Below are 10,042 nucleotides of genomic sequence, written 5' to 3' on the forward strand. Positions count from 1 at the left end.
GTTACTAATATGTTATGCAAACGACCAACACGTTATGAATACGCCAAAAACTTTTTAAAAAACCATCAAAATTTCAGCGTACGTCAACGTTTTACATACATTTTTATACGTTGCCATTGCTGGCTAAAACGTCAAGGTGTGACGGGGCCCTAAGATATAAGGTTCACTTGAGTGACCCAGCAGTATTGGCGGCGGAGGTTTTGCACTCTCCCGAGTGCTCCCCCTCGAGTTACCTCCGCCACCAAAGGTGAAGGAGGTTATGTTTTCACCCCTGTCTGTCTGTTTGTTTGTGTGCAGGATCTCTCAAAAAGTTGTGGACGGATTCGGATAAAATTTTGTGGGCAGGTTGGGTGTGTGACAAGGACGAATTAATTCAATATTGGTGAAGATCCGAATCCGGATCTGATAATTTTTTAAGTGATTCTTCACCATTGAGAGATGGGGCCAAAAACGATATATAGCTTGATATTTCAAAAATGTATTAGGCCAGAAATGTTCTCGTGAAGTGCGTGGCCGAGTGCCCTTCTAGTTCAAAAATGTATTGGGCTCGATATGTTCTCATGGATCAGGCATTACGTGGTGGAGGTATGCACCATACCGAGTGCCCTTCGAGTTTTGTATGTGAAGCACAGCTGTGCAGCTGAGGCAGTCCTGCCCTCCTGTAGGTTCGGTCAGGAATATGTAATTTGTTCAAGGTGTCAGCGGTAACTCATATATGCACCTCATTATTTTTCGAGATCAGATCCAACATGGCCGAATGGCGGTCATTTTAGTTGTAAAATATCTGATATTGATAACATCCTCAACCATCTCTCAGACGTGCATTTACTGATATTGTTCAAACTTGGCACACAGATAATGAATAATGTCTTACATATGAACCACATTGTTTTTCGAGAACAGATCAAAGATGGCCGACTGGTGGCCATTTTGTTACTTAAATGTGTCCCCAACCATTTCTCAGACACGCATGGTCCGGTTTTGTTCAAACTTAGAACAAGCATGGTACATGATTGCATACACGTGCCCCTCGCATTATTTTGCGATGCGATCAAAGATGGCCAACTGGAAGACTGGCTGCCATTTTAGTTGTACATAAATATTGGCTAGCCCAAGAACTCCACACAGCATAATTACTAAAACAACGGGGGCTATGACATTTCATGTCTTTTTTTGTTGTTGTTTTCGATGAATTGAGGATGCTGAACAAAATAAGCTGGGGGACACCTCGTGAAAATGTGCACCAACTCCACCAGAGGGCCAAATCCAAGATGGCCACCACAAGTATAAAATATGACATCTTTGCTTGTATACTACTTATAAATGTGTTATTGGTGTTTAAATATTGGTTTTGATGTCAAGGAATCCAATTCTGATTTCAGAAATAGTTATTATTGAAGAACACATGCGCTAGAGTGATATTTTTTTTTAAAGAGAGTCTGGAAAAAGGGAGTCAGGAAAAGAACATAGATGCTTGAGTGATATTTTCTTCAAAGGGAGTTTCACACCTGAGCTTCTAACCATTTATAAAGCATTCATCAGCAGTCTGACACTGCTCCGCCCTCTGTGGTGGTGCTCCTGCCTCACGCCGAGCTTGACCACGCTGTGGAAACCAAGACTCTTTGGAACATTGGTATCTCATGATGAAGCTGAGGCTTTGGGTCTCTCACTTTCTCACTGGAGGCAGGTCTGTGGTCTTTCTGTCTTCTACCATCTCCTTTCCGGCCTTGCCCCCCCCCCCGACTCTGTCTGTGATCTGTTTCACCGATATTTCCTCAGGGTGGTCGATGTCCGCCAAAAAAATCCCTTCTGGTGATACTGCAAAAATCAAGAATCATTGCTCACCTTCACTCTTTCATTCCTCTTTTTTCCTGCGAGTGGGGCGGCTTAGCCCAAATATTCAAAAGAATTGTGCATTTTGTGATACAAGCACCAAATTTGGCACAAATGTACATTACTATGTTGCGAACATTTTCAGATATTGGGCCACTTGAAATTCTCTCTATGTCCGCCATATTGGATTTCAAAATGGCCGCCACTTGAAATCTACATTTGCTATTATCTCTGGACGTAATGCAGCTATTGACTTGATTCTTCTTCTTCTTTCGGCTGCTCCCATTCGGGGTCGTCACAGCGGATCATCCGTATGATCCGCATAGTGATTTGGCACATGTTTTACGCCGGATGCCCTTCCTGACGCAACCCTGGTCGCCTCTTACGACACAGGGCAGCTATTGACTTGATTCTGGTATCTAAATGGATGTTTTTGGGGGCAAGGAATCCAATGGTACCATTTTCAACTTAATATTATCTATCACAGTCTGTTATATAATTTTATTTGGAAATTATCTTGGCAAATATTGGATTCAACACAATACTTTGAAAAGAATGTCTTAGTTCTGTAAATTAAAAAAAAAAACTATACTAAATCACTCGTAACAACTCAGACAAGCTCATATATACTGGCAGTCTAAAATATAAACTCGCATCAAGTGACTGCAGCAGCACTGTACATCCTGCAACACCGTGCCTACAACCACTACTGTCTGGGAGAAACCAGGGATGCAGAGGACCTTCCGGAGTTTGAAGACTGGTATTGCCAGAGAGGAGAAGACATCCCCCAGTTTCACTACTGGGCAACCGTGCTGGAACTAGAACTGTTGGTTCTAGTGTATGTGCATTCTCTCAGGCAGGGATTGTTAATGATGTACCTCGATGCTCTGACAGAGCTGGTCCCCTGGTTCCATGCACTGGATCACACCCACTATGCTAGGTGGATACCAGTGCACCTGAAGGACATGGCCGAACTCACCATCAAACACCCAGATGTAGCCAGGAAATTCAGGGAAAGTCACTTCACCGTTCAGAAAACACAGAGGGTGTTCTCTTCAATCCCGATTGACCAGGCACATGAGCAGAATAATGCCTGCATCAAAGGAGACGGTGGAGCAGTTGGGCTCACTGACGACCCTAGTGCCCTACGTCGCTGGATGGTTGTGGGACCAGAAGTTGCCAGGGTGATCGAAGAATTCCAGGATGGGAACCAACACTGGAGACAGCAAACAGCAGACACACGTCATCATGATCAGACGCCAAGTGTACAGGCCTCATTTGTGAAAGATGTTCGCTCTCTCGCCGGTGTCATAGAGGAGATGGGCAACCCATTCGAGGAGAGTCAGGATGTAGTCAAACTGGACACAAAGGAGATCGCAGATCCTGCTGCTGTGGAGACCGTGATGAATGCCAAGAGGATTGGCCAAGAGCAGTTCGAGGCTTTCACCAGAGAGTGTCTGTTGGACAGAACAAAGGCAGTGGACGCACCCATTCCTCGTAACAAGCTGAAGGTGTTCAGCACTTCCACTCCAAGAAGCCAGAGCAAAGGTCAGCAACAGCTCGCCTCCATCAAGAATGACCGTGAACTCTTCGCACGCCTGTACATTGGCTGCCAGATGAGGGATGGAAACCTTGAGGAGTTCTTTTGTCACGAGAATCAGGCATGTCCTCCTGCATTGTCTGATGGTGGAAGCCTCTGCACTGGTTCCAAGAGTGATCTCCTCACATGCTTGGAAGAAGTCTCCGACGCAAAGAGAGAGACTCCTGTCACGACCTGTATTGTGCTTGATGGAGCAGCCATCGTCCAGATGCTGAAGCCGGCTGCATCAAAGACCTTTGAAGAGTATGCACAACAGATCTTCGTCCCATATATGTCCACGAAGCTGCAAACAGTGTCACGCCTGGATCTGGTCTGGGATACTTACCTTGCTGATTCACTGAAAGGTAGTACACGTGCAAAGCGGGGACAAGGTGTGCGGAGACATGTGGTGGCTGCCGCAGCCATACCAGGAAACTGGCAGAACTTCCTACGAGTGGACAGCAACAAGACTGAGCTGTTCAGGTTCCTCTCAGCAGCTCTCATGGAATGGTTTGACCAGGAGGACAAGCAACTCGTCATTAGTGATGGAGAGGCAGTGCTCAGCAAGCCACTACTGCCAGATCTGACCTCACTCACCCCATGCAACCATGAAGAAGCTGACAGTCGGATGTTGCTGCATGCATCTCACGCAGTCCAGCATGGACACCATGCAATACTCATCCGGACTGTAGACACCGATGTCGTGGTGCTGGCAGTGTCCCTGGCACAGGAGTTGCAACCAGAAGACAAACTGTGGCTGGCATTCGGAACAGGCCAGAGTTTCCGATACCAAGCAGCACATGAAATAGCAGCTGGATTGGGACGAGAGAAGGCTCGTGCACTGCCAATGTTCCACGCTCTAACTGGATGCGACACTGTGTCTAGTTTTCATAGACATGGCAAGAAGACTGCGTGGGCAGTCTGGACGGTACTGCCAGAACTCACTGAGGCGCTGCTGCTGCTGTCCTCTGCACCTCGTGACATACCAGACGATGCAATGCGCATCATCGAGAGGTTCGTGATCCTGTTGTATGATCGAACCAGCAAAAGCACAGACATTGACAAGGCCAGGAGGAAACTCTTCGCAAGGAAGAACAATGTGCAGCTCATCCCTCCAACGAAGGCAGCTCTGGAGGAACATGTCAAGAGGGCAGTGTATCAAGGTGGACATGTGTTGGGTCAGATACTGCTGCCAGCACCAGAGCTCCCTCCACCAACCAACTGGGGTTGGTCAAGGACTGGAGAAGGACAGTACACACCTTACTGGACCAGGCTAACTGAGGCAGCTCACAGCTGCATTGAGCTGGTTTCTTGCAAGTGCAAGAAAGGGTGTGTGAGGTGCTGCAAGTGCAAAAAGGCTGCCCTTCAGTGCACAGCCCTCTGTGTGTGTGAAGGGGACTGCACATGACGATGAGTCAACAACATACATGTACTTGTGGCAATGCTGAACTTGTTAACATGACACTGTTTATGTACACGTATCTTCAGTACCGGTATATACCTTGCCTCAGATACCAGTACACCTAGCCTCAAATACTAGACCATGTGGCATGTCAGTATTATACCTAAGACATTTACAGAACTAAGACATTCTTTTCAAAGTATTGTGTTGAATACAATATTTGCCAAGATAATTTCCAAATAAAATTATATAACAGAGTATGATAGATAATATCAAGTTGAAAATGGTACCATTGGATTCCTTGCCCCCAAAAACATACATTTAGATACCAGAATCAAATCAATAGCTGCATTACGTCCAGAGATAATAGCGAATGTCAATTTCAAGTGGCGGCCATTTTGAAATCCAACATGGCGGACATAAAGAGAGAATTTCAAGTGGCCCAATATCTGAAAATGTTCGCAACATATTAATGTACATTTGTGCCAAATTTGGTGCTTGTATCATAAAATGCACAACAGGTTTGTTATGCTGCTACACTGGTTCCTGAACAAACTCCCACACTCTCTTCAATTCCACTCCTCCCTCCAGGTCTTCAAAACAGCTGTTCACCATCATCTCATATCTTCCCCCATCCAAAAAAATCTTGATCTTCACTACCCCTGTTAACCCACCCCAAACCCTCCTCCTTCAAATTCCCTGTTTTCCTTCCTGAAAGTCCCTGTAGTTCCATCTTGTTTACCCCCCATGTACCCTACCCCATCCCACTCCCTTCCACAGATATCGTATTGTCTTTGTTCCCCATTATTTTGTGCTTTCCTCTCCTGTCTCTCTTATCTCTTGTTATATGTTTCTGTGTATTAGCTCTTACACGAACCTCGACCTGGTATACAAAAAAAAAAAAAAAAAAATATCGAAAATAACCATTTATTTGTTCCTGGTCAAAATCAAAATGTGTTTAATTTATAAAATCTCTACTTTTCAGGTAGATGTCATTTACAGGTGTAAAACACACACATTGGGCCACAGAATGTAAAATATTCACTGCTCTGGAAGTAATCATTGTCATCATCAGAGTCACTTTCTCCTGAATCAGTTGGAGTATCAGCAGCTATGGGCACCTGACGTCGCATGACTTCATCCAAGTACCTCGGCAGGGCTGGTTGTGTGTAATGCACAGGTGTGTGCATGCACCTTTGTCTCATGTCCACCCATGATTCAGGGGAGATGGAGGTGAATCTGCCTTCTCAAAGTTCAGAAGCATGAACGTCTGGTTGTTCACTCTTTTCAACTTGAGATCATGTGAATCTCTATCTGGTGGGAGTCTGAGCAGTGATTTTTCTCTCCTTCATTTGCATCCATTTCTGTGCTCATGCATCTCCCAGAGACTTGCTGAACTTATCATTGCTGATGAACTGTAGGGTGAACATGGCCATATCATCCAGTACAACTTGTGTCACTGGGAGTATATGTCCAACTGAACCCAGGAAAGCACGCGTGTCTGCTTGAAGAGGTTGCCTTCTCATAAATTATTGTCTTGCTATCCGCAAAGAAGGCTGCCGTCTTATCAGGTCCACTGTGAACACGTAATGGGATCATGATGTCTGATATCTCTTTGGAGCATAATGTTCAACGGTGTATGAGATAATGTTTGTGTTTGATCACCAGAGTACCATCAACTGCGTAAGCAACATATGCGGCTAAAAAAAAAAGAATTTCCGTATCCTCTGCATCAATGACGACTTCTGTCTGGTTCCAGATCTGCGGATCTTTGAATAGATGAAGAATAGAATAGTATCTGTTCGATATGTTTACATTCAAAGTTCACAATATGATCCCTCCATGTAAGCTCCAACAATTTGGCCCAACGCAATAGGCATACTTGGTATTGGGATATCACCCGCACAGCACGCTGAACTCAACTTGAAGGAATGTTTGTAAGCATTGTTTACTTGTGGGATTGCGCAAGAGATCGTGGAAAGCTCCAGCTGATGGGGATTTGTCTGCTGCTGCGAGGAAAAGATGTCCAGCACCATCAGGGTTACTCGAGCGCAGGTTCCTTTCACCGTCTTTGATTGTTAAAGGTAAGTCATAGTGGTCATTCACAAGCACAACGTGCGATGCATGTTTGTGTCTCGTCATGATTACAGAGAACATCTTGGATGCATCATCTCTACATTTTGAAGCTGGTTCCATCTAACCGCTCAAGGTCTTCAAGTGATGGTGTTGACAGGCGCCATGAATTCCATTCTTCAGTAACTCGATCGTCCATCACATCATCTAGTTTGAATTCCTCATCATCAGCCTGTGCAAGAGTGATGATAGATGCCCATGAGTAGGGTAAGAATACTGATTCTGGCTCACTTTTCCCCATGTAAATGAATGGGGGATTTTCAGCGATTTATATTTTTTTTCCCTAAAAATAAACCCCCCTTTTTATCCCAAGGTATATTTATTTGTCTCCCCTTTTAACTTGGAGGTTGAACCTCATTGAATTGAACACCTGGGGGTTGAACAGCTCACTCATTGAACCTATAAAGATTTGTTCATTCTCAAATTCCTTCAATAGTTTAATTTTCTTTGCACAATAATCCCCATCTAAAATATTGACAAACAAAACATTTGAATCTTTATATTTTTTAAGATACCCCTTTTGTGCCATTACGAAATGATAAACTTCTCTTAATGCTCTTGTTTGACCACCTCCTGAGCCACAGGTTATTTTTTGTTAAGCCCCGCCCACTTTTCTTTAAGCCCCGCCCACTTTTGCTAAGCTCCGCCCACTTTTCATAAGGTATTTTTTCTAAGCCACGCCCACTTTTGCTAAGCCCCGCCCACTTTTCATAAGGTATTTTTTCTAAGCCACGCCCACTTTTCCTAAGCCCCGCCCACTTTTGCTAAGCTCCGCCCACTTTTCATAAGGTATTTTTCTAAGCCACGCCCACTTTTCCTAAGCCCCGCCCACTTTTGCTAAGCTCCGCCCACTTTTCATAAGGTATTTTTCTAAGCCACGCCCACTTTTCCTAAGCTCCGCCTACTTTTGCTAAGCCCCGCCCACTCTTACATCATTTCCAGTTCATCTCTGACTCACAAAGAAATCACTAGAAAATTACAGGATGTTATGGTTTTGAAAAATTTCCCAATGAAGGCTTGCCTCGGCTTGCCCAGGAATTTCCAAAGGAAACCACACCCACCAGTCTTTTCTCTATAAAAGCTTCAAACCCAGGCTCCATTTTAAACATTTGTTCTTGCTGGCAATGGTGTTCTGTGTGCTTGTCTCAAACTCTCTGTCTTCTATGGAACTAAACCTTCAAGTTGATGAACTGGATTCAAACCTCTTATCTATTGAGGTAAGATTTTTTATTTTCCTATTTTCAAACTTTGATTGAAGCATACTCATTTAATAATTAAATAACTTAATTAATACATTATTATTTTCTCTCACAGGAAATTGTATCTGAAAATACTGCTTTTGCTACAACTTGGGGGAAATTGTTGGCTTGGTTGAAGACCTTGAGTGGGATGACTTTGGTGTTCCTTGGAACTCTCTGTCTTCTATGGAACTAAACCTTCAAGTTGATGAACTGGATTCAAACCTCTTATCTATTGAGGTAAGATTTTTTATTTTCCTATTTTCAAACTTTGATTGAAGCATACTCATTTAATAATTAAATAACTTAATTAATACATTATTATTTTCTCTCACAGGAAATTGTGTCTGAAATACGAAATGAAAATACTGCTTTTGCTACAACTTGGGGCGAAATTGTTGGCTTGGTTGAAGACCTTATGAGCGACCAAGACCCACAGAACGAGTTCGTCCTTGATGACCCAACCAAAGAGTTATACCTTGAGACCAGCAAAATGCTGAAAAAGAGTTTTACAACAATAGTACTCATTGTGAGTTATCAAGACAATACCCACTGAGCAAGTTATACCTTGATGAGGCAGAATACAAGTTTTGCCGTTGAGACTCACAAATTTTGAAAAAAATCAGTAAATGAGTTCTGCCTTGATGCTTTAAATAACTACCTTGGAGACTCGGGAAAAGGCATCTTCCAAGATGGTTTCAAATATGTGCCCTACTTTGGAGACTCACAAATTTTGCAAAAATCAGTAAATGAGTTATCCTTAAGAGACTTTGTAAGTTGGTTTTACTTTGAATACTTGAAATGTGGGTTCTGGATTGATAACTCACAATGTGATACATATCTTGGAAACTCAACGGGAATGTGGTTATACCTTGAAGACTTGGAAAGTTGGGTTTATGTTGGACACTTGAAACTTTTTTGGGGGCTTTTATTTATTTATTTATTTATTTATTATTATTATTATTTTATTTATTTATATTTTGGAGACTTTTGGAGTTGCTATCACTCTTTGGGATCTAAACCTATCGATGTAGTTCTTTGTCGGATGGTGCTTGATGGGAGCAAGATCAAGAAAGTTCTGGGAAGAAAGTGCAGGCTTACTCCCCTTTCTACGTCATCAAACCTGAAAGCCTTAAAAGACAGAATTGGAAGAAGAAAAAAAAAACGTAAAAATATATATATATAGGTGGAAATCTCATTTTGAAAAAGACATTGTGTTGGGCGAGGATTGAGTTGGGGTTGAGATTTTGAATGTGAGGGTTGGTGTTGAGATTTTGAATGTGAGGGTTGGGACACACACACATACACATCAACAAACAAAAGTTAAGCCTTGACTATTCAGTTGAGGATTCTGTGTTTGGGGTTCACAGATCTAAGAACGTCCCCCTTGACACACATTATATACTTGTCCCTCTAGTGTCCACAAAGGTGTATTATCTGCTTAGTTTTGTCTTTTGTAATTCCTGTGAATAAAATGAACCTAAAATCTCTTCCCCTTCCAAATCATATATTTTATAAGTCCAAGGAACTGTATCTATTACATCAACAATTTTAAAAAGTTCTTTCGTCCATCGTTCAGTAAAACCCTTTTCAAAATGAGATTTCCACCTATATATTCTTACGATATCACCAACTTTGAACTTAGGTTTTCTGACATTAATCTCTTTTTCATATTTTAATTTTGTAAATGTTTCTGATGGCTTCATATTCGTTGATGTGTGAATCGTGTCATTATACTTATCCACAATATCCTGAATAAAAGATGACCATTGTTGTGAACCGAGTTGTGTGAATTTTTTATATAGTCTCTCTTTAAGGTACGATTAAAACGCTCAACAACAACTGCCTTCCCTTCAT

The sequence above is a fragment of the Eptatretus burgeri genome, chromosome 4 (genome assembly GCF_056783735.1).
Source record: "Eptatretus burgeri isolate ZD-2024b chromosome 4, Ebu_testis_v1, whole genome shotgun sequence".
Classification (NCBI taxonomy): domain Eukaryota; kingdom Metazoa; phylum Chordata; class Myxini; order Myxiniformes; family Myxinidae; genus Eptatretus; species Eptatretus burgeri.